At 45.1% G+C, this 24218-nt stretch overlaps 1 long non-coding RNA gene across 2 annotated transcripts in view; it reads left to right on the plus strand.

Moving 5' to 3' along the window:
- LOC119969561 overlaps positions 1 to 24218 on the plus strand; it is a 59215-nt gene that overhangs the window by 29203 nt on the left and 5794 nt on the right. The window contains exons 2-3 of one of the 2 annotated variants that reach the window (XR_005461417.1): positions 22495 to 22657; positions 23579 to 23748. This is a non-coding gene — a long non-coding RNA (uncharacterized LOC119969561). Of the gene's footprint in view, positions 1 to 22138; positions 22658 to 23578; positions 23749 to 24218 lie in introns of those variants that run through there. The other variant, XR_005461416.1, reaches the window with a different exon arrangement.

Here is a 24218-nt window from a genome sequence, read left to right on the forward strand (position 1 = left end):
ATATATCAGAATCTGTTTGTGTTAATGTAATAATTCCAGGAGGTGTGGAGTGAAAGATCAAACTGGTTCATTTTAAACTGAAAATAAAGCCACACAAAACAAACATTTCAGCCCAGGACGATCGGGATCTGGTCCGTGACTGGGAGCTACATTTAAAGGTCTCGCTAACGAGCCCCAACTGGACGGGCCTCTGTCCACTCACCACGGGAACTGGTATTCTACAAAGCCCACGGCAAGATCAATCAGTGATTCCCCCGTGGTCCTCGTGAGGGCTCTCACAGGAACCAGAGCACTTAGAAAATTGTGATATCATTTGGCAGAGTCAACCTGGATTTACGAAAGGAAAACTGTGTTTGACAAATCTGTTTGAGAATTTTTGAGGTTGCAACTAACAGGGCAGAGAAGGGGGAGCCAGTTGATATGATGTAGTTGGATTTTAGGAAAAGAAAATTCAATAAGGCACCACAGAAAAGATTATTACAGAAAATCATGGGTTGGGGGTAATCTATTATCATGGATTGATGATCAGTCAACAACAGAAAACAGAGGCCTGAGTTTTTCGCCCATTGGGTGCTCGTATTTGGTTGATCCGGAAGCAGGCATAAAATGTGCTTCCAGCTGTGATCCCAATGTCACACATTGTAAATAACTGAGACCAAAGCACTGATAATCGTTAATCAGCCAGCCAGCGTAAAACGTGCTCTCTGAAAGGCTGAGCACTGCTGGCGAGGGTGGGGATAAGACGAGCATCAAGAGAAGTGACAGTGCAGGTGGGTATTTCTGCGAGCTGCCTGAAGGCTGACAGCTGCTTCAGGAAGCTGTAGTAATGACCTGATGACATTTGCAGCAAACAAAATGCTGCAAACTCTCTCTATATTTCAGAATCAAGCAACTGGCTGCATAACACATCACATCTCAACCCTCTAAAATGCTCTTTTATTTCACCCCAGACATTTTATCCCATCCTGGATAAGGAATGGTGAAAAAGTGCAAAAGCTGCCTTTGACAAGTGCGTCAAGCATGAAAGTGCACAGGCCACATAAAATTAGGGACCATTGCATGCATAGTGGATTTGATTGCCATTTCAATTATTGGTAGGCACACTTCCAACTCTTACGCGCACCTGCCAACATGAATGACATGGGACTTCAGGATGCATGCCTGACGCCTTCCTGCATTCCTGATGCCGTCCTGCATGATTTTACAAGAATTCAGGTTGGGCACATGCCCACTCAAGCTCTGTAGAAATCTGGCCAGAGAGTAGCAATAAACTGGCCATTTTCAGCTTGGCAGGGTGCAAAGAGCAGGGTACTGTAAGGACCATTGCTTTGGCCGTTGCTATTTACAATCCATGTCAATGATCTTTTAAATGAGAGGACTAAAGTGTAATGTACCCACATTTGCTGATGTTCAAGTTGTCAGGGAAAATAAGTTGTGAGGAGGGTGCACGAAGCTGCAAAGGCATTTGAGGAAGGTTAACTGAGTGGGCAAGAACATGGAAGTTGGAACATAACGTGGAGAAGTATAAAGGTACCATTTTGAATGGAAAAATATTACTAAACGGAAAAAAGACTGGGAAACGTTTGTTTCAGGAGGCAGTCATAACCTTTAGGTTAAGTAGAACTTAAGGGTGGTCAGTGATCAGGGACAGGAAGATGTAACGACAAGGCAGACAGCTATGGGGATGTAGCATGTATTGATGGAGGTGCCTTGGCCCTGGACTTTGACCAAAGGTATAAGATACTTGCTACCTGTGTGGATGAGAACAAGGACTGAAGAGTAGATGAGAAAACTGATCATGGTATCATGGTACAGCATGACATTAAAGTGGGTGGAGGGTGAAATGGAATGGATGGTAGTGTTGGGGACAGTACAGTGTCGCAGACAATTTTAAGGTACTATCTTTTATTCCTTCGCTCAAACATATCCCCTCGATATGTGTATTTACTTCCCCTTGGAGTGATTGAGTCAATTTAGATAACCTAGCAGCAAGCTTTCTAATTTGTAAACAAAGAAGATTAGTTTAGCTCTCATACATTCACCCCAGAGGTTAACAAAAATGTGACATCTCATTTACAGGTCTTATCCATACTCTCACATACACAAACAAAAGGGTGGTACACGTGGTTAGCATTGCTGCCTCACAGCAGCAGGGACTTATGTTCAATTCTGGCTTCGATGACTGTCTGTGTGGTGTTTGCACTTTCTCCCCATGTCTGTGTGGGTTTTCTTCGGGTGTTCTGGTTCCCTCCCACAGTCCAAAGACGCGCAGGTTAGGTGGCTCGGCCATGATAAAATTGCCCCAATTTGCACGGTAGGTGGGGTTACAGGGGTAGGGTGGGAGGGAGTGGGCCTAGGTGGGGTGCTCTTTCAGTGGGTTGGTGCAGACTCCATGGGCCAAATGCACTGTCGGGATCCTAACACTATTCTAACATTAGATACAGTCATCATAAAACAAAGGTAGTTTCAGGGGATTTATATTTGTATTGGGAAACATTAGAAATAAGGTATAGTTCTAAGTTGGTCAATTTAATGTTTTTGTGCCTAGAAGTCTAAAACCTATAGTTGAAAAGATTCATGCTGGACAAAGGTGTTTGTACATGTGGGGTTGGGCGGCACAGTAGCACAGTGGTTAGTACTGTTGCAGCACAGCGCCAGGGCCCCGGGTTCGATTCCCGGTTTGGGTCACTGTCTGTGCGGAGTTTGCATGTTTGCACACCCCCGTGTCTGCGTGGGTTTCCTCTGGGTGCTCCGGTTTCCTCCCACAAGTCCTGAAAGACGTGCTTGTTAGGTGAATTGGACATTCTGAATTCTCCTTCAGTGTAACAGCCGGTGGAGTGTGGCAAGTAGGGGATTTTCACAGTAACTTTACTGCAATGTTAATGTAAGCCTACTTGTGACACTAATAAAGATTATTATTAAATTCCAACTGTGTTTTTATTGTGCTTAGAGAAGTCTATGGCGTGAAGAATAATTAAAGCAGCAGCGGTCGCTTAGCAACTAGAGCCTTGTAAGGTAGAGAAACTTTTAAACTTTAATTCAGCTAATTTTATTGCAGTTGAAGACAAGTAGTGATAAAGAAGGCATCTCTCACAGCTCTGCTCGAAATAGTTGATTTAGAAGGCTAGAAAAGGAACATCTCTCTCAGCTTTGCGAGAAAAAAATTTATACCATGGAGTAATGGTTAAGAAAACAAGTGTAGAGGTCTGAAGAGTATCTAGTTAATAAAGCTAGAGAAATTAAGAGCAGTTTCCAATAAGTCTGAAGTTAAAGGTACATAGAACATAGAACAGTACAGCACAGAACAGGCCCTTCGGCCCTCGATGTTGTGCCGAGCTATGATCACCCTACTCAAACCCACGCATCCACCCCATACCCGCAACCCAACAACCCCCCCTCAACCTTACTTTTTAGGACACTACGGGCAATTTAGCATGGCCAATCCACCTAACCCGCACATCTTTGGACTGTGGGAGGAAACCGGAGCACCCGGAGGAAACCCACGCAGACATGGGGAGAACGTGCAGACTCCGCACAGACAGTGACCCAGCCGGGAATCGAACCTGGGACCCTGGAGCTGTGAAGCATTTATGCTAACCACCATGCTACCGTGCTGCCAAAAGCAGGTATTAGAATAGAGAACGGTTCAATAAAGACTGACCCAGCTGAGAAGAAGAGTGAGATGCCAGAATGATATCTGAAATGATTTTCAGGCTTGTAAGATTTTTACTACAAAGGACTTTAACTAGTAACATTGTGCATTTAATATAAAACCTATATTGTCCCAGTACCAATTTAAACTACTGCCCCAGTTTAGACAGAAAAAACAAGTCTTAAATCTCACCTTTCATCTACTTGAAGACCTAATTAATGCCCTGGGATTTAACCCTTGGGTCTCGCTGTCCCCAGTTTGTGGAATGCGAATTGAAATAACTGGATATCGATGGCTATATCTCAGAGTTGGTGAAAAAGCAGTTACGGCAAAAGAAATCCTTAAAGGGGTTAGTGTTAAATCCCATACTGGATTCTCTGCTAAAAGTGGAGTGGAAGCTTTGTTTAAAAATGTCATTTGGAAAACCTGTTCTGGATTACGGAATGCAAACCACTAAAGAAAAACATAATTATGAGAGAACATTTTAAAGCGTGCTTTTACGAGTGGAGTTTGGAAACTCTGATCTGGGTTTTCTGAGGTGAAATCCACAGACCATAACTTGGGTTCAGAGCAGAATGTGTATATTAGACCACAGTCATCTTGTGTGCTTAAAAGGGACATTTATTGTGTTCATGAGACCATTCTAGTTTAAGATGTACTTTGTAATCCATGTTAATTTTTAAATTGGCATGTATTTATTCAGCTAAAGGGAGTGTAAAGGATTATTGTATTATTATCCAATATTTCCATGTTTAATAAATGTTCTTTTCTTGTTGTTGAAACAAATTAGTGGTCCTGTGTCTCTGTTCCTCCACGTTGTATAAAAAAAGTAAAAGTTACGATCTTATGAGCCAGGATTCCATTCTGGGATCTTCCCTTCCAGTTATAACATCGACTGGGATTGTAATTACAGCTGATGGTAAAACAGTAATTTTAAAACTGGAATTTAACTCAATCTCTATCTTGGTGCAGGCCTGGTGTTTCATAGTTGAGTTGTTATCTTAGCTGAATGAGGGGTTTGAAAATGCTGATATATCTCAGTAGTTGTGATAGTTTCTTGAATTGAGATGTCTGGAGGTTGCTTTCACAGGTAGGCTTGAAGATGGAATAGGCTAGAGGAGAGAAGAAAAGAGAGAGGCTTAGTTTCTCTCTCAAGATATTGTCGGTAGCTACTTTACTGCTTAACTGGTGCAGCGATCGACGGCTTTGCCTGTCTACCTCTCTCTCTCTCTCTCTCTCCCACGGAATTCTGGTTGTCTCTCTGAAATGCAGTTTGAACGTTCTACTGTATCTTTAGCAGGGAGCCAAGGTGGCCACTGTATCATGTGACCTCAGTATTACGATTCCAAACCAGACCCCAACAGTGGCTAGGATACTGGATCAAAACCCCAATATGTTAGTTTATTTAAGACTGCGTGGAAAGAATGATTTGCTCCAGGAGTGATTGCATGAAAAAATAGGACTTTGGTATTTTAAAACAAAACTTTATTGTGAATACAATATTAAACCTTTTAACTTCACACCCAAAAAGAACAGCTTACAATTAGCCCTTAACAGTTCTACTCAATTCCCCATTAAACAACAAGAAAACAAACGTACTGTCTTAAAGATCAGCAGGACATTGAATAATACCTGCATTTCAGAACAGATTTGGGCCTCAGTTAGATTGCCTGCAGATTCTGGCCAAATATTTTTAAATAGCTGCTTCGACTGGGTTGTTTCAGTCTCTTCCTTGTCTTCAGACAAGTCTGCTCTGCTTTAAAATATTAATACTTTTTTAAAACTACCCTACTGGGAAAGAAAACTGCCTTTACTTGTGGTCTATCAATGGGAAAGGTGTTTTCAGAACCCCAAAATGTATCATGGAATTCAACCAACCCCCACCTTTAATGGATTGTTGCTTTTGAAACATACGGCTTGTTCCCCAGGTGTAGCACTACAATTATGGACACGTGGTTTTCAAAACAAACCAATGTTTATTCCATGAACTCAAATTAACCTTTTAAATAAACATTGGATCTCTTAACACCCCTTACTTCAAAGATAACCCCGAAAATAATACAACACTACCCAATCCTGCAAACTGTTCCTTTACACATCCAAAAGACTTAACAAATCCTTCAAACAGAAGCACATTAGATTTATATTCAATACTGAAACCTTTTTACAATTCTGATTTCACCAAAGGATTAAGAGATAGTCCTTCATGGCAGAGATCACCAGCAATGCAGCTCACAGCTACACCCAAGCTTTCTTCAAACTGAAATTAAAACTCCCAAAAAGCAGAAGTGAGCTCTGCTCCCCCCATGTGACATCACTTCAGTAATATGAACAGCTTCATTTCTTAAAGGTACATTTCTTAAATGTCCAATTCTTAAAGGCGCTCTCACATGACATCTAAAATAAAAACAAGGGTTACCAGATCAGACTTCAATTCGTCTCTCCAATTTTCAAAAATAATTCTTTCTCCTTTAGTTCAACCCAATGTCATTCTTGGGGAGAATTACATCATCTCCCCAAGCTGAAAAATAACTCAACTTTCCAGGCTAAAAGCTCTCCAGGGGATTTCCCCAGTCGAACCATAGTGCATTAGCCCAGACTGAGAAACACATTCCTCTGTCAATTTCACCTTCTGACTGCGAAAAGCTCCCAACCTCCAAAACAGAATCCTTTTTCTAAGAAACAGGACCACTGCAGTCAATCACACTCTATATATTTATAATCTAATTTTCCTAAAGTCCTCCATTCGTCACAATCAGAGCACTGTCAAGTCATGGCCCCAACTAAGGGTTTGTCATAATTTAATTAACGGCCTGGAGTTTTCTCCCAGCGGTGTTGTTTTATAACGTGGCCAAAGGCTTTAGATTTGACAAGCCAAATTTGCAATTTTACAATTAAGGGGCGGAATTCTCCGACCCCCCGCAGGGTCAGGGAATTTCCCGGGGCTGATGTAAATTCTCCTCCACCCGGGAATCGGCGGGAGCGGGAATCATGCCCCGCTGACCAGCGTGCCCCCTCCCCCCGTCGATTCTCCGGCCCGCGATGGGCCGAAGTCTCGCTGCAGACAGGCCAATCACGCCGATGTGATTTAAACCACCTCTGTGCTGGCGGGAGCCTTGGGGGGCGCGGGGTGATCGGACCCCGGGGGGTGCCTCCACGGTGGCCTGGCCCGCGATCGGGGCCCACCGATCTGCGGGCGAGTCTGTGCCGTGGGGGCACTCTTTTTCTTCCGCCGCCGCCACGGCCTCCACCATGGCAGAGGCGGAAGAGACCCCCCTACCGCGCATGCGCCGGTGATGACGTCAGCGGCCGCTGACGCACCGGCGCATGCGCGGACCGGCGAAGGCCTTTCGGCCAGCCCCGACGCCCGCCGGCGGGCGCCAAAGGCCATTGGCGTCGGTTTTGGCATCACCGGCGGAGCAGAGACCACTTTGGCGCGGGCCTAGCCCCTAAAGGTGCGGAGAATTCCTTTACGCCGGAGTGGTTGGCGCCACTCCGCTACGCTGGGACCCCCCGCCGGGTAGGGGAGAATCCCGGCCAAGGTTTTCGACGAAGTTTCTTTTATCTCCCGACTTTAGACTCAGGAAACCAGCAGTAAAAGTAACATTGGTTTTCATCAAGGTGACATCAAGTCTTCTCATGGAGCGAGCTATTTACATAGCACAGTCCCGTTGGCACAACCAGCATGACGGGGTGGCATGTTGCTTAGCACTACTGCCTCACAGCCTCAGGGACCTGGGTTCAATTCTGGCCTTGGGTGACTGACTGTATGGAGTTTGCAGTTTCTTTCCGTATCTGCTTGGGTTTCTTCCGGATGCTCCGGCTTCCTCCCAGAGTCCAAAGCTGTGCAGGTGAGGTGGCGTTACAGGGATAGGGCGGTGAAGTGGGCCTTATTAGGGTACACTTTCAGATGGTCGGTGCAGACTCGATTGACTGAATGGCCTCCTTCTGCCGCCCACTAGTGTGGAAGCTCATATTCCACGAGCCCCATGGGGAGATTAATCATGGTATCTCCGTGGGCCCCCACCAGCCCGAAGGTTCAACCTCTGCAACCATCTGGGGAGGCCTTCTGCGCTGCTGTGCATGTGGAGATGTGCTTCCACCAGTAATAGGTTTGGGCCAGGTGACCTGTAATGGTTGGTTGACAGCCTTTCTCTAGACGATCTCTGGAGGGTTAATGCTGGGGCTTCATCCCAGGACACTGAATCTTCCATCAGTGCGAATGCTTCAGTGTTTATGTCCAAGTTGTCATTGTCCTGATGGTCCGGGTGTGGGGCTATGGTGGGTTGCACGTCTTGGCTAAGGAGTAGTTCCAGGGAGGTGGAGGTACCGACATCCCTGACCGGGCGACCTCTGCTACAGGCTCTTACTTCAGGTGGTAAATGCGTTTGCGCAAGATCTTCCCTTGGACTTTAACCTTCTAAGTTATGGGCCCTGTTTGCTCCAATACAACTCCTGGGAGCCAGAGACAACCATCTCCAATGCTGAAGATGTAAACAGAAGCCCCTGGTTGAAAGTCCTGCTCTGGCTTCCTGTGGTCATGGTGCTTTTGCTGTGTGTTTTGCTGCAGCTGTACTTTTCTGCCCAGGTTTGGGAAAGTCAGGCTTAATCAGGTTCTGAGACGTCAGCCCCTCAGCAACTCAGCTGGTGTCACCCGTGTTTTAACAAGCAGCATGGCCCTATAGTTTAAAAAGAATCTCGCCAGTCGCATGTCCAGGGAGTCTGCGGTCTGCTTCCCCAAGCCTCTCAATTCGGCCAGTCCATTAGGTGATGTGATGGGAGAATTTCTCGCTCATGAATGGCATCCTGGTATCGGTGACCAGCACTCCAGGAATGCCATGGGTGTTGAATGAGCACCTTAGTTTCTCGATGGTGGCCTTTGATGTGGTGGAAGTCATCCTATATACATCAAACCACTTAGAATGGGTGTCCTGTCCACAAGGATTAGAAACATGTACACCGTGAAATCCCAGTGAAGTCCGCATGCAGCCTTACCCAGATATGCCCTGGCCATACCCAGGGGCGAAGAAAAGATGAAGGTGGGAACTTCTAGTGCTCCTGATACGCCAAGCATCTTCACACGATTCAAATCATTACTATATAATAATAATAATTATCATCATCTTTATTGTCACAAGTAGGCTTACAGTAAGACTGCAATTAAGTTACTGTGAAATTCCCCCAGTCGCCACACTCTGGTGCCTGTTCAGGGACACAGAGGGAGAATTCAGAATGTCCAATTCACCTAACAAGCACGTCAAGGGAGGAAACCCAGGCAGACACAGGGAGAACGTGCAGACACCACACAGACAGTGACCCAAACAGGAATCGAACCTGGGACCCTGGCGCTGTGAAGCAATAGTGCTAGCCACTGTGCTATTGTGTCGCACACTGTTGGGTCCTAGGACAGATCCCTGCAATATTCTACTAGTCACTGCCTGCCCATCGGAGAAAATCCCATTTATTCGCACTTTCTGCTGCCTGCCTACGAACCAGCTTTGTGAGTGGCACAGTGGCATAATTATTAGCACTGCTGCCTCACAGCGCAAAGGACCAGGGTTCAATTCCGGCCTTAGGTAACTGTGTGGAGTTTGCACTTTCTCCCATGACCGCATGGGTCTCCTCACTACGTGGAACTTGCACTTTGTACCCCTTAGTGTCCAGGGATGTGCAGGTTAGGTGGTGTTATGGGGACAGGGTGGGGGAGTTGGTCTCGGTAGGGTGCTCTTTAAGTGGGTTGGGGCATCACTCGATGGGCTGGGTGGCCTCCTTCTGTATTGTAGGGATTCTATGATTCTATTTCTATCCATCTCAAGATACTACCCGCAATCTCATATGCTTTAACTTTACATAGTAATTTGCTATGTGAAACTTTGTCGAAAGCCTTCTGAAAGTCTAAATAAGCCACATCCAGCAGTCTTCTCTGGTTAACGTGACTAGCCTGGAAGATTGGGCTCAGGACTGGTTAACTCTGTTTACATTAGTATTGAATGATAGAACAGGCTCAAAGAGCCAAATGGCTACTCCGGTTGCCTTCTGTTTACTTAATGTGCTTTAGTTACTTACAGATTTCTATATAATATATATTGTGTGATGGGCCAGGGTTTAGAGAACCCCAAAGTGTAGTATGGAGTTCACCTGACCCACAACTTTTAATAGATTGTGGTATGGGGAGCACACGGCCCACTCTACAGGTGTGGTACAGCAGAAATGGAAAAGTATTTTTTTAAAGCGAAACAATGTTTATTCTATGAACTCAAGTTAATCTTTTTAAAACATACAGCGAACATCTTAGCAACCATTAATTCAAATACAACCCCCAAAGACTACAACACTAAGTAATCTTTTAAGCTTTCCTTTTAACATCCATATGACTTAAAATACCTTTTTCCAGAAGCACATCAGGTTAAAGTCACTACTGTTATTAGTTTTAAATCACCAGGATCGATTTACAGTCTTTTGATTACAGAGAGAGATTCATACACCTTCCGGCTGTGACTGCAGCTATCCAGCTCTGAAAATGAAACTAAAACACACCCTGCAGCAAACAGCCCAAAATGAAAGTAAAAAGCTGACAGACAGCCCAGCTCCACCCACTCTCTGACATCACTGCAGTAGTAAACACCCATTTCTTAAAGGTACTCTCACTACAGATATTTATACACACCCATTTATAAACATCATTTCTTAAAGGTACTCTCACATGACACCTCCCTCCAAGAAACAAAAATAAACCATCAACTTCACGATAGTTTCATTTTTCACCTTTTCACTATCCTTTAAATAGTAAATATACTTTTTTGTTTAAAAAACAAACAAACACACAAACAAGTACAATAATATAGTCCATTTTTGTTCTCCTTCCTCCAACTGAAATCCTTCTTGATTGACAGTCTCGTTGAACAAGAAGGTCTCTGCATGATCCGTCCATTTCTCTTTAAAGCCAGATACTTTCGTTCAATCTGATCACAGAGTCCCTTGTAATTCTCCAATACATGAGCATTGGTTATCACAGCTTTCAGACAGTCAAATACCTGTTGAAACTCCGCTGTCCATTGAAATTTTCGACGTTTCTTCAACAAGTCCATCAGTGGAGCAATCACGCTTCAAACCCTTTGCACAAATGTTCGATCAACTCCACTCATGCCAAGAAATCGCATTATTTTCCTTCAGTTTGAGGGTATCAGAAGCTCCTCAATAACTGTTGGTTTCCCATCCCGTGTGACCATTCATCCTGTCTGATTGTATGTCCAAGGAAAGTGACTTGGGCTTTTCCAAATTCACTTATGGCTAGGTTTATCACCAAACCCTCCTCCTGAAGTCGATCGAATAACTCCATCAGATGTTTTAAATGTTATTTCCATGTCTGGCTCGTGGGGATGACCACTGACCAGTTACACAATATCAGAAAAGGCATCTCCCTTTCTCTTTCTTTTTGTTCTGCTAGGGCTATTCTTTCTTTTCTCCTTTCTTCTCTCTCCTTTTCTTTTTCCTCTCTTTCGTATTCAGGCTGCTTCAATTCTTTCTCATGTTCCATTTGTTTAATTTGCAACTGAATTTTTGCCATTTCCAATGAGTCAAACTGTAGCTCAGGCAACTTTAAATGCGTAGGCACTGCCATAATTACCTCACCTTTTCGCCTTTTGTCAGGTAATGTTAACTGCAATGTTTTTGCCAGATCTAAAAATCTGCTTTTAGTCTCTGTCCATAAGGTACTGCGTGTGACTGTCTCCGCCCCCAAAAACTTCTGATCCTCTGAAAGAGCCATTGTCCGCAACACACTCCCCACTTAAACTAATATACCACACCCGAAAAGCAACCACAATATGCTCACCCGTCACTGTCTTTAAGTTCACTAAGCCAATCCAATAGATAGACTTTTATCCCCCTCGAGTCCCCAATTTGTTATGGGCCAGTGTTTGGAGAACCCTAATGTGTAGTATGGAGTTCACCTGACCCACAACTTTTAATAGAGTGTGGTATGGGGAGCACACGGCCCACTCTACAGGTGTGGTACAGCAGAAATGGTAAAGTATTTTTAAAAGCAAAACAGTGTTTATTCTATGAACTCAAGTTAATCTTTTTAAAACATACAGTGAACATTTTAGCAACCATTAATTCCAATACAACCCCCAAAGACTACAACATTAAGTAATCTTTTAAGCTTTCCTTTTAACATCGATACGACATAAAATACCTTTTCCCAGAAGCACAGCAGGTTAAAGTCACTACTGTTATTAGTTTTAAATCACCAGGATCGATTTACAGTCTTTAGATTACAGTGATAGATTCAAATACCTCCCGGCTGTGACTGCAGCTATCCAGCTCTCAAAACGAAACTAAAACACACCCTGCAGCAAACAGCCTAAAACAAAAGTTGTGGGTCAGAGACATACAACTTGACCAAATAACATGCTCAGCATGGACTATACAAAGATGCTAGCTTGTTAAAGCCTAATTTTGTCAGTAGTAGCAGTCCATATGTGTGTCAGATAATCCCCATTTCTGATGTTTTACCCTTGTTGCGGTTTCTTTTTTGCAGCTGCCAATAATGTCCATAATGACCAGAGATGCTCCCAGTCAGAGCAAGTAAAGGTTTTTAAATATAATAAAAGCTTGTATTTCTAGCACCTTTAACTAGGTAGAACATCTCAAAATGCATGCCGAGCCAAAGATAGAGAAATAATAATCTTTATTATTGTCACAAGTAGGCTTACATTAACACTGCAATTAAGTTACTGTCAAAATTCCCTTCTTGCCACACTCCGGCACCTGTTCGGGTACACTGAGGGAAAATTCAGAATGTCCAAATTACCTAACAGCATGTCTTTCGGGACTTCTGGGAGGAAACTGGAGCGCCCGGAGGAAACCCACGCAGACACGGGCGAATGTGCAGACTCCGCACTGACAGTGACCCATGCCGGGAATCGAACCTGGGATGGCGCTGTGAAGCAACAGTGCTAACCACTGTGCTATAATGCCGCCCACCACTCTGCTACCATGCCGATATTAGGACCGTTGATCAAACACTTCTTAAGAGGGATGGGTTTTAAAGATGCATTTTGGGAGACAAAGAAGTGGAGTGGTTGAGGAAGAGAATTATGGAGCATGGGGCCTAGTCGGCTAAAAGAGTATCTGTCAAATTTTTAAAATTTTTTTTAAATATAAATTTAGATTACCCAATTATTTTTTTCCAATTAAGGGGCAATTTAGCGTGGTCAATCCACCTACTCTGCACATTTTTGGGTTGTGGGGGCGAAACCCACGCAGACACAGGGAGAATGTGCAAACTCCACACGGACAGTGACCCAGAGCCGGGATCGAACCTGGGACCTCAGCGCCGTGAGGCGGTTGTGCTAACCACTGTGCCACCATGCTGCCCAGTATCTGTCAAATTAATGGTAAGTCGAATATGCAAGTTTACAAAGATATGGAGTGACAAAAACATAAAGGGATTTAAAGAGGAAGATGAAAATTTTAAATTGAAGACATTGAGTGCCAGTGTACAAGATGGATTTGTTGCAGGATAGGATTTGGGTAATGGAGTTCTGGCTAAATTGAAGAATGGAAGCTTAGTGTGGAAAGCATTGGACTAGTCAAGTATATAGGTAAAAAGAAACACATGGATGGCAGTTTAAGCAACAGCTGAGCTAAGGCAGTGACGTAAATATGAAGTATTAATTAGGTGAAAGTTCGCAGCCTTAGTGTTATAACCTGTACAATACCCACGGACTCTCCCTGTGAGCCTCGCTGAATACGAGCTTCCCCGCTAAGGGGCGGGGTGCCCGAGATCATTCATGGTTAAGATCTGTATAAAGTCAGCCAGGTATGGATCCAACAGAACAGATCCTTGTGGGATCTGATGTATATTGTAAATATAATTGCTTTGCGATAAACCAAGTTTTCTTTTTACTAACTCGGTTTGGACTCATTTGTGGTCTACAAAACTGGCGACGGGGATACAACTGGATTACTGTCGGCACTGCTACACCCTTGGGTGAACCACCTTTATTATTCTGCTGGACCAAGGTTGGAATTTTTTTTTCTTTACAAATATGCCTTTGTTCGGAAGATTGGATGTGGTTGACACAAGCTTAGAGGATTGGACACAGTGTGCAGAACGCATGTGTTACTTTTTCCGGGCAAACATTATCACAAATGGTGATCGACAGACAGTAATACTGCGAGTGGGTATACTTATGGGGTAATAAAAAAACCTTACATATCCTGCAGCTCCGGACACTAAAACGTTTGAACAGCTGGTGACCCCGTGGCGCAACACATCAACCCTAAACCGTCTGTAATAGTGAAGAGATTGTTTGAATATGAGACCCTGTATTGTCCCTAACCGAGTTTTTGACAAGGCTACAGAATATAACCAAATTTTGTGAATGTGGAACTTCCCTTTCCGAAATGCTGCACGACCATTTGGTCTGCGGCGTAAATAATATGGCTACTCAAAGGAAGTTGCTAGCCGAACCGTCCCTAAATCTTCAGCAGGCCGCAAAGATTTTGCTTTCCCGCGAAAGCACTGAGAGAGGAGTACAGGAGATCCAGGGAATGGAGGTAAACACCCCTCCCGGCGAATGCCTTCTCCCTCCCCCACTAGGACTGATATGCTGCCCAGGGCCAAGTACTGTAGGGCCGTCCATTGGTCAAAGACAGTAACCTGATGAGATACCTCCCTGGAGTCCATTGAGGGAGAGCCAGGATGTTGTGGGGAATGTGGACATAGAGGCCAAAGGGAGCGCAAGGCACAAGTCAGCCAGAGATCCAGGTGCCCCTGTCGAGGCTGGCGCAACCAAGGGGTCACATTTTCCACCTGGACCAACCAGAGGAGGAGTGTATGCAACTGAATTATGTTCCTCCTTCAAGATAACTGTGCAGGTTAATGGCTATCCATTTGATATGGAGCCAAGCACAGGGCCTACCATTTCCGTTGTTGGACAACAGATATTCGATAAGATAAAATCAGGGGTGCAGCCTTGGCTCTGCGGTATACTGACAAACTGTTAGCCATTGCAGGAACCACTATGACCTTGGTGGTTTATAGACAACAGTTGGTGCATCCCCATTGATCATAGTCAAGGATGCACGGCCCCAGCCTGCTAAACCTCGATTGGCTAATGTGGCTGAACAGCCAGCAAATATTCAAAATAGGATCCAGGGGCTCTTTCTGAAGTACTAGGAAAATGCCCTGAGTTTTTTCCAACCCGGACTGGGGAAAATAAAAGGGGCCGGGTTGACTTTACACACAACCAAGGTATTTCAGAGCTCGCCCGGTCCCTTACGCTTTGTTAGCAAAAATTGAGGCCGAACTTAAGAAGGACTTGGGTTCATCAGGCCAGTGCATTTTGCCAACTGGGCAGTGCCGGTGGTCCCGGTGCTCAAACCTGATAAGACAATCAGACTGTGTGGGGACTATAAGTTAATGGTCAACAGGGCCTCCTGATTGGATCGTTACCCGATGCCCCAAGTCAAGGACCTGTATGTAAAATTGGTCGGTGGACACTCATTTACCAAACTCGAGCCATGCGTATTTACAGTTAGAAATGGACCCTGCCTCATATAAAAACATCACTATAAACACCCAAAAAGGCCTGTAAGAGTACACCAGATTACCCTTTGGAGTGTCGTCGGGTTGTGCCATATTCAAGTGGGTGCTGTGAGTGGCAGCATATCTAGATGACATGTTGGTCACAGAGGCAACCGACCAGGAGCATTTAAGTAATTTGGGCTCTGTCGTTTCTCGGAGTCAGGTATTTGCCTGCGGAGAGAAAAGTGCGTTTTCCACGCGAGGGAAGTGGTGTTCAGTTACCATGTGGACTATGAGGGGTTACACCAGGTTGCAGAGAAGGTACGGGCTATTTAGCAGGCTCCTTCTCCCGAAAACGCCACAGGGCTACGGTCTTATTTGGGATTGGTAAACTATTGCAGCAAGTTCATCCCCAGCCTACATCCACTCTTAAAAAAGAACCAGGAATGGGTGTGAAGAAAGCAACATGAATTAGCGGTCACAAAAGTAAAAATCAATTGACTTCCTCAGGCTTGTTAACACATTATGATCCCACCAAACAGCTACTGGTCACGTGTGATTCGTTACCATGCAACATTGGCGGCATTTTATCACATTGCATCGAAGATGGCAGAGAGAGGCCGCTCGCTTTCGCCTCCCAGACACTGGTGATGGCCGAGCACAATTATGCGCAAATCGAGAAAGAAGGTTTGGCAGTTGTCTTCACCGTGAAGAAATTCCATCAATATGTGTACAGTTGACATTTCACGATCATCACAGACCACAAGCCACTACTCGGTCTCTGTAAAGAAGACAAGGCAATTCCGCCCATCAGCTCCGCCAGGATCCAACATTGGGCCCTCCTGCTGGCCGCCTATGAGTACTCTCCTGAGCATCATCCTGGTACCCAGATTGCAAATGCGGATTCATTAAGCCGACTGCTTTGCCAACATGCCCTCCTTTCCTCCCAGGATGAAGGAGGTAGTGGGCATGTTCAACTTTATGGATTTGTAGCCTGTTACAGTGCCCCAAATCCATGAGGGGACACATACTGACGCAGTCCTTTCGAAAATTCAACATATAGTCCTATATGGATTTTGGCATATGCTCCTACCAGGCGAGTTGCTCCATTCTCGAAGATGTCCGAGTTCGGCGTGGAAGATGGCATCCTGTTGTGGGTACATGTGTCATTGTCCCATGTGAGGGCCAGGACTTGATCCTGAGGGATCTGCACAATGGGCACTCAGTGGTATCAGAAATGAAAATGCTAGCACGTAGCTACATTTGGTGGCCAGGCCTGGATGCTGACATAGAGAAAGTAGCCCAGCAGTGCGGCGTATGTCAGGAGCACCAGAAGCTTTTGCCAGCAGCCCCTCTTCACCCATGGGAATGGCCATGGCAACCATGGGCAAGGCTACACGCCGACTTTGCCAGCCCGCTTCAAAACTTGATGTTCTTACTCCTGATAGATGCCCACTATAAGTGGTTGGGAGTCCATTGGATGTCAGCGACCATCACTAGACTAATTATTGAAAAATTACGCTTGCCTTCAGTAGACACGGTTTCCCAGAGGTGTTGGTTACCAACAATGGAACACCTTTCACAAGTGAAGAGTTCTCAGGATTCCTGAAGGTTAATAGGCTGCAGCACATTCTCACTGCCTCGTATCACCCGGCTTCAAACGGGCTGGCAGAAAGGGCAGTACAAACATTTAAACATGGTCTAAAAAGTTAGACTTCAAGGTCGTGGGCACGAGACTGGCCAGGTTCTTGTTTTGCTACAGGACAAATTTGTATGCCGTGACTGACGTGGCGATGGCTGAATTGTTCTTGGGCCGGAGGTTTTGAACCCATCTTAGTATGATTTTTCCTGATATAGTCAGGAATGTATACCACCGCCAGGAGCTGCAAGGGCATTGCGAAAACCACCAGACTATTTGGACCAGGTGACATAGTCTGTGTGAAACTTTGCCATTGGGACTCCGGGGCAATCGTTGGCCAGGCAGGGCCAGTATCTTATCAAGTTCAGGCACAAGGCGTCATGAGAAAGCATCTTGATCGCAAATGGTCTAGACGACCAGTTCTACACAAAATTCCTTGGGAGAGGAAAGTTACAGTCAAACCAAATCCGATGCCTAAAGAGGCTAGTGCATTACCCCAGGGGGGGTCAAGACGTCAAATGAGAGACGTAGTAGATACAGATTCTAACATGGAAACCCAGGTGGCGGAGTTCTCTGATGGGGGGTAAGCAGTGCATGCACAGTATGCATGACAGTACATGCACCATAGCATTCTAGACAAAAGTGGCGTTCGCCGTCCAGATATACTCCGCCAGATCCAGCACCGCGGGTGCAAGCACAGCCAAGTGCGAAGAGAGTCTGGCGCCCTCCTACTCCATTGTCATCAGAAGAGTTTTCGGATTTTGACGGGAGGAATGTTATAACCCGTACAAGACCTAGGGGTGGAACAATCAGTCCCTCCACGAGTTTCGCCGAATGCAAGCTCCCCCACTAAGGGGGCGGGGAGCCCTAGATTATTCATGGTTAAGATCTGTATAAAATCTGCCAGGTTTGGAACTGACAGAGTAGATCTGTCTGGGATCTGAAGTATATTGTAAATATAATTGCTTTGCAATAAACCAAGTTTTCTTTTTGCTCACTCGGTCAGCACTCATTTGTGGTCTACAAAACATTATTATTGGACTATGGGAATGAAAGATCTCTTTGGGTCAAATTGGATGCTGAGATTACGAACAGACTTGTTCAGATTGAAATGGTGGCGAAGGAAGCAGATGGAATTGGTGGCCAAGAGTATGAAGTTTATGGCAGGGATGGCTTTGTTCTTCCCCGGTATTTAACCTGAGAAATTGTGGCTTATCCAAAACTGATTATTAGCCAAGCAGCCTAAAAGCATGGAGTCAATGGAGGGGGTAACAGTTAGGGTGAAGACATGGAGTTAGGTGCATGGAAGCTAACCCCAAGTCTGAGGTTAATGTTGCTAAACCATAGCAAGCCGATGAGAAAAGGAGAGGAGAAAGACTAGATCCTCGTGTTCTCAGGTAATGGTGCAGGGGTGAGTAATCGCTTGGAACGTTCTGGCTGTGATTCAATAGGTAAGAGTAGAACCAAGCAAAGGCAATTCAACTGAGCTGGACAGCACAGAAGATACATTGAAGAAGGACGTTGCAATATTAAAGGCTGCAAACAGGTTGGGGACAAGGAAGGAAAATGTAACCATACTCAATCACAGAGAATGTTATTGAGATTTTGGAGTGGGGCTATTTCAGTGCAATGGCAGGAGCAGAAACTGGAGAGATTAAAACAGAGAGTTGTGGGAAACATGGGCATGGATTTGGGAACTGACAAGACATTCAAGTACTTTGAAGAGTAAGGGAGATTGGAAGTACATAGGACATTGGTATGGGAGTGTGGTGAATGTATAGTACTAGTAATTCACCAGTGTATTAGTATCATGTTCTGCCATTGTGTTACAGCTATGTTATGTTGTTGACCTTGTGGGCTCCACCTATGGGCGATTGTGTGGCTTCACCCACAGGGGGATATGTTGGGGCATGTACGGGCTCCGCCCATGGCTCCTCCCCTTGAAAGTAAGTATAAAGAGCAGTTGACCTGTAAGAGGTTCACAGTATTGTACCAGTCGCAGGCAGGCACTGTTCTAAGCTGATTAAAACCTCGGTTTGCTTCTACTCGTGTCTTTGAGTGAATTGATGGTCGCATCAGGGAGTAGGCCATTCAGCCCTTCCAGCCTGTCCCTCCATTCAATGAGATCATGTATGATCTAACTCCATATACCTGCCTTTGGCCCAGATCCCTTACTATTTTTGCTTAACAAAACTCGATCTATCTCAGATTTAAAATTAGCAACTGATCTAGGACAAGGTCAGATGTTGTTGCTGGGCTATTTGAGGAAAGGATGATGTTTATGGTTTTGAAAGATTTCTGGGGAACAGTACCTGCACAAAGGCAACCATTTCGTGGGATGGGAAGTTAGGTGGTCAGCATTTTAGGTGGAGTGGATTATGGGAGCAGGATGTACAGTGTCAGACAAGATGAGGTTGGAGAGGACTTGAAAAGATGTAAGAAAGGAACTAGAGGAAAATTATGGCAAGGCAGGAGGGAGCCTGGGAACAGATCTGCCCTGCCGAGGGTGAAGAAACTAAATAGATGGCCTCAATCGTAATGCACAAAGTGCAGGGGACAAGATTTTTTTATTTTTTTTTTAGAATTGTACAGCACAGAACAGGCCCTTTGGCCCTCGATGTTGTGCCGAGCAATGATCACCCTACTCAAGCCCACGTATACCTATACCAGTAACCCAACAACCCCCATTAACCTTATTTTTTAGGACACTGAGGGCAATTTAGCCTGGCCAATCCACCTAACCCGCACATCTTTGGACTGTGGGAGGAAACCGGAGCACCCGGAGGAAACCCACGCACACACGGGGAGGATGTGCAGACTCCGCACAGACAGCGACCCAGCCGGGAATCGAACCTGGGACCCTGGAGCTGTGAAGCATTTATGCTAACCACCATGCTACTGTGCTGCCCTCATTTGTTTTCATACTACCCAGACTTACCACCCGTCCAACTTACTGGTGCAGCCAGTGCCACAGACATACCTGTATGCTTCACATAACGTTTGTCAATTGCATGAATGGAGAATGCAACATGGGTCATGCATCCTGCAGCACTGCCTGCTTTTAAGGAATTGATGTAAGTCTGCATAGTGAATTGATTCCTTCCACATGCATTACCCTCCCCCCCACCCACCGCACATAAACTCTTTATATCAGTGAAGTTAAGGGACATGGCATGAGAGCTGTTTCAGGATGTGGTTCGTGGCAGAGAAAAACAATTGGGGCTTATCTTTGTTCATTATTGTGATCCTGGTGTAGTGGAAGATTTTGGCAAAGTAGAGTGTTGCTCCACCGCACTTGAAGTGGCACAACCAGATCTGGTGATGGATGGTGGGTGGCGCAATAGCACAGTGGTTAGCACTGTTGCTTCACAGCGCCAGGGACCTGGGTTCGAATCCCACTTGGGTCACTGCTTGTGCGGAGTCTGCACGTTCTCCCTGTGCCTGCATGGGTTTTCTCTGGGTGCTCCGGTTTCCTCCCACAAGTCTCAAAAGATGTACTTTGTTAGGTGAATTGGACATTCTGAATTCTCCCTCTATGTACCCAAACAGGTGCCAGAGTGTGGCGACTGGAGGCTTTTCACAGTAACTTCATTACAGTAATGTGAACCTGCTTGTGACAATAATAGAGATTATTATTATTATGGGGGCTAAATCACTTATGCGCTGGATACACTCAAGTCTAAGTCATAGAATCATAGGAGGCCATTCGGCTCCTTGAGTCTGTACCGGCCCTTGGAAAGAGCACCCTACTCAAACCCACGTCTCCACCCTATCCCAGTAACCCCACTTAACCTTTTTTGGACACTAAGGGCAATTAACATGGCCAATCCACCTAACCCGCACATCTTTGGACTGTGGGAGGAAACCGAAGCACCCGGAGGAAGCCCACGCAGACACGGGAAGACGGTACAGACTCCGCACAGACAGTGACCCGAGCTGGGAATCGAACCTGGGATCCTGGAGCTATGAAGCAACTGTGCTAACCACTGTGTTACCGTGCTGCCCCACCGTGTCCCTTGTCTTAAGACGAGGGAGCAAAACTGAAGGATATGCCAGGAGGGACAACTGGGATAGGAGAGAGTAATCATTTTGCTAGGGACAAGAGCAGAGCGTTGAAGGTTATTCTACGTGCTTTTAACCTTTTCTGTGCCCTTTTTAAAACTCTTTTCTCTGCCTCCAAGCTCTGAAATCTAGATGGCTGCTGTAAACTGCTACAGGTTTGTTAGGATTGGGTTGGCCCTATTCACATGACCTCAAGTCAATGAATGGACAAAGGACAGGATAGCTCTTTTTCACGGATTCCTTAAGGCAGACTCGTCATTCAAAGACAAAAGCTTCTGTACTGATCTGATGGAGTGCTTCTCTGAGCTACTGCTGAAAAAACAAGCTGCTTCTAGGACATACACACAGCTCTCCTTTCATTAAGAGAACAGACCTTAATGAAGCAGAAAATTATTAATGCCTGAGAATCAACCAACAATTTTTCGGAGCATTCAAGATGTTGCTCTCGATACTTTAAAATCCAGTTCACATCTACCTTTCCAAAGTGTCACCCAATATCTGTCGTGCTTCGTTCAATGCGCTTACATGAAATTGATACACTTCACAAAGCAGTTTGCTGATCTCTTGCTGTTACTACTTTCTCCAGGCTGCCCCTGCAAAGAGTTAATCCCTTCTGTGATGCTGGCACAGGGCAGAGAACTACAATGCTAAACCAACCATATGCTGCATATCCTGCGGGAAATCGTGCAGAACCTCCTTACGAGTCTGTTGGCAGTTTTCACTTCATGGCGGAACCTCTGAGATTATCCTGTTTTCTGTGCAGCCAGGGATTTACATAGTTTATGCTCCACTTCCAAATCTGCATCCATCGACTGTTCTGTGCATCCCCATATGTCTGCCCTTCATGTGCATTACCCATACCTCTTCAACGGCTGCCTTAGGAATGTATGGTACAGGACAAATGATGTAATGAGTGCAGTATGTCCAGCTTTGTCAGAAGTAATAATAATAATGTTTATTGTCACAAGTGGGCATACGTTAACACTGCAATGAAGTTACTGCGAATAGCCCCTAGTCGCCATATATCGGCGCCTGTTCAGTTACACAGAGGGAGAATTGAGAATGTCGAATTCACCTAACAGCACGTCTTTTGGGACTTGTGGGAGGAATCCGGAGCACCCGGAGGAAACCCATGCAGACACTGGGAGAACATGCAGACTCCGCACAGACAGTGACCCAAGCCAGGAATCGAACCTAGGACCCTGGTGCTGTGAAGCCACAGTGCTAACCACTGTGCTACTGTGCTGCCCTTAGTAGATCGGTAACAGGATCTTACCCTTTAATAATCTTTGCTGCTGCATACAGGATAACTTTGGTCTGCTTGAACAGCATTTTACCTTAATCAGCTACTGTGCGGATCTTTTAACAGCAAAGTTACCAACCTCCTATATCCCTTGTCCCTCCATTCACTGTGATATTTCTGCAGTTATGGACCTTTGAAATGAAATGAAGTGAAATGAAATGAATTCTCCTATAGACCACTGGGAATTTGAATTCTGTTCCCAATGGAGAGCTATGTGTATGTCTTAGAAGCAGCTTGTTCTTTCAGCAGCAGCTCTAGAGAAGCACTCCATCAGATCCTTACAGAAGCTTTTATCTCTGCAGGACTAGGCTGCCTTAAGGAATCTGTGAAAAGAGCTATCCTGTCCACTGTCCATTCATTGACTTGAGGATCCTGTGAATAGAGCCATCCCCACCTTGACTAACTTGTAACAGTTTCCAGCAGCCATCTATGTTTATGACCTTGGAGGCAGAGGAAAGGTCAGAGGTGAGTACAGTAACTGAGCTTAATGTTTTTGTTAATACAACATGCAAACACATGAACATGATATACTGGAAAAGCCCACTTGTACATGTTGTCTGTCCTAAGTTGTGCTGACTTAAATCAACACAATACAGGCACTCTATACCCACCCGATGCCATGGAACCTCCTGGGAGAAAAAATCCTGATTCATATTCCTTTATGGAGCAACATCTGCCCCAACCAAGGACAGGTCCAGGTCTTACCTGAATGAGTACAGTTAATTTTGAACACTAAGGACAATTTATCATGGCCAATCCACCTAACCTGCACATCTTTGGACTGTGGGAGGAAACCGGAGCACCCAGAGGAAACCCACGCACACACGAGAAGAACGTGCAAACCCCGCACAGACAGTGACCCAAGCCGGGAATCATACCTGGGACCCTGGAGCTGTGAAGCAATTGTGTTAACCACTATGCTACCATGCTGCCCACTGCCATAATTAACCACTAGATGGAGCTTGATGCAGAACTATATAAAGCACTGACTCACAGACTTCTGGGAGAAAGCTGGAGAGGAGAGCATAGGAGTAGTGAGAGAGATCAGAGTACAGTTATAGATAGAGTGTAAAGACCAGTGTTAGTTGACTGTAGATTATAGATTACTAGGTTATTGTTTACTATAGGGGTAAGTGGTCAAGCTTTAATAAGTAGTGTCAATAAATGTTAGCTTTGTTAATGAACTTAGCTTCTATGGTCTTTGTGAACACTACGACGTCCATCCTGAGAACAAGAATCAAAAAGAACACCACAGCTAATTCAATCCTTACATAACTTCTAAGTGTATGCACTGGTCCTCCCTAACCTACCCATTTGAAAGCCTTAGTCCACATGAACAGAATCTAGTTCCTTCGTTATTTTATAGATCTGCATTTTTCCCTACAGTATACAGACCCAGCTCTTTGAGCGATAACTAAATTACTAAGATGTTTCAGACTGGAAATAATCTTGTGGGAAATAATCTGCAACCGTTCCAGAATCTCAATATTCCCCAGCATGTGTGAAGACCAACACTGGACAAGGTATTCCGAAGAGTAATTAAGGTTTTGCACAAGGTAATTAATGGCATGCTTTGCTTTGGAATGAATTGCACCTTGAATACAACATAGAACAAACTTGCTTTGATTATAAACTCATGGCATTAGCCATGAACCATTGGAGAGTGATGCACTGTAACACTTAAATCTCTTTCCCACTGGCTTCAATTCTGTTTTAATTGCAAGTACGTTATGGGCATTTAATGCTAATAATCCTAATAATGCAAAACATCACAGACCCCTTCCCCAATACTTCAAGATGCAGTTTTGTTTTCCAATTAAGGGGCAATTTAGCGTGGCCAATCCACCTACCCTGCCCATCTTTTGGGTTGTGGGGGCGAAACCCACGCAAACACGGGGAGAATGTGCAAACTCCACACGGACAGTGACCCAGAGCCGGGATCGAACCTGGGACCTCGGCGCTGTGAGACGACAGGGCTAACCCACTGCGCCACGTGCTGCCCTCTTCAAGATGCAGTTGACCTACT

The sequence above is a fragment of the Scyliorhinus canicula genome, chromosome 7, assembly GCF_902713615.1.
Source record: "Scyliorhinus canicula chromosome 7, sScyCan1.1, whole genome shotgun sequence".
Taxonomy (NCBI): domain Eukaryota; kingdom Metazoa; phylum Chordata; class Chondrichthyes; order Carcharhiniformes; family Scyliorhinidae; genus Scyliorhinus; species Scyliorhinus canicula.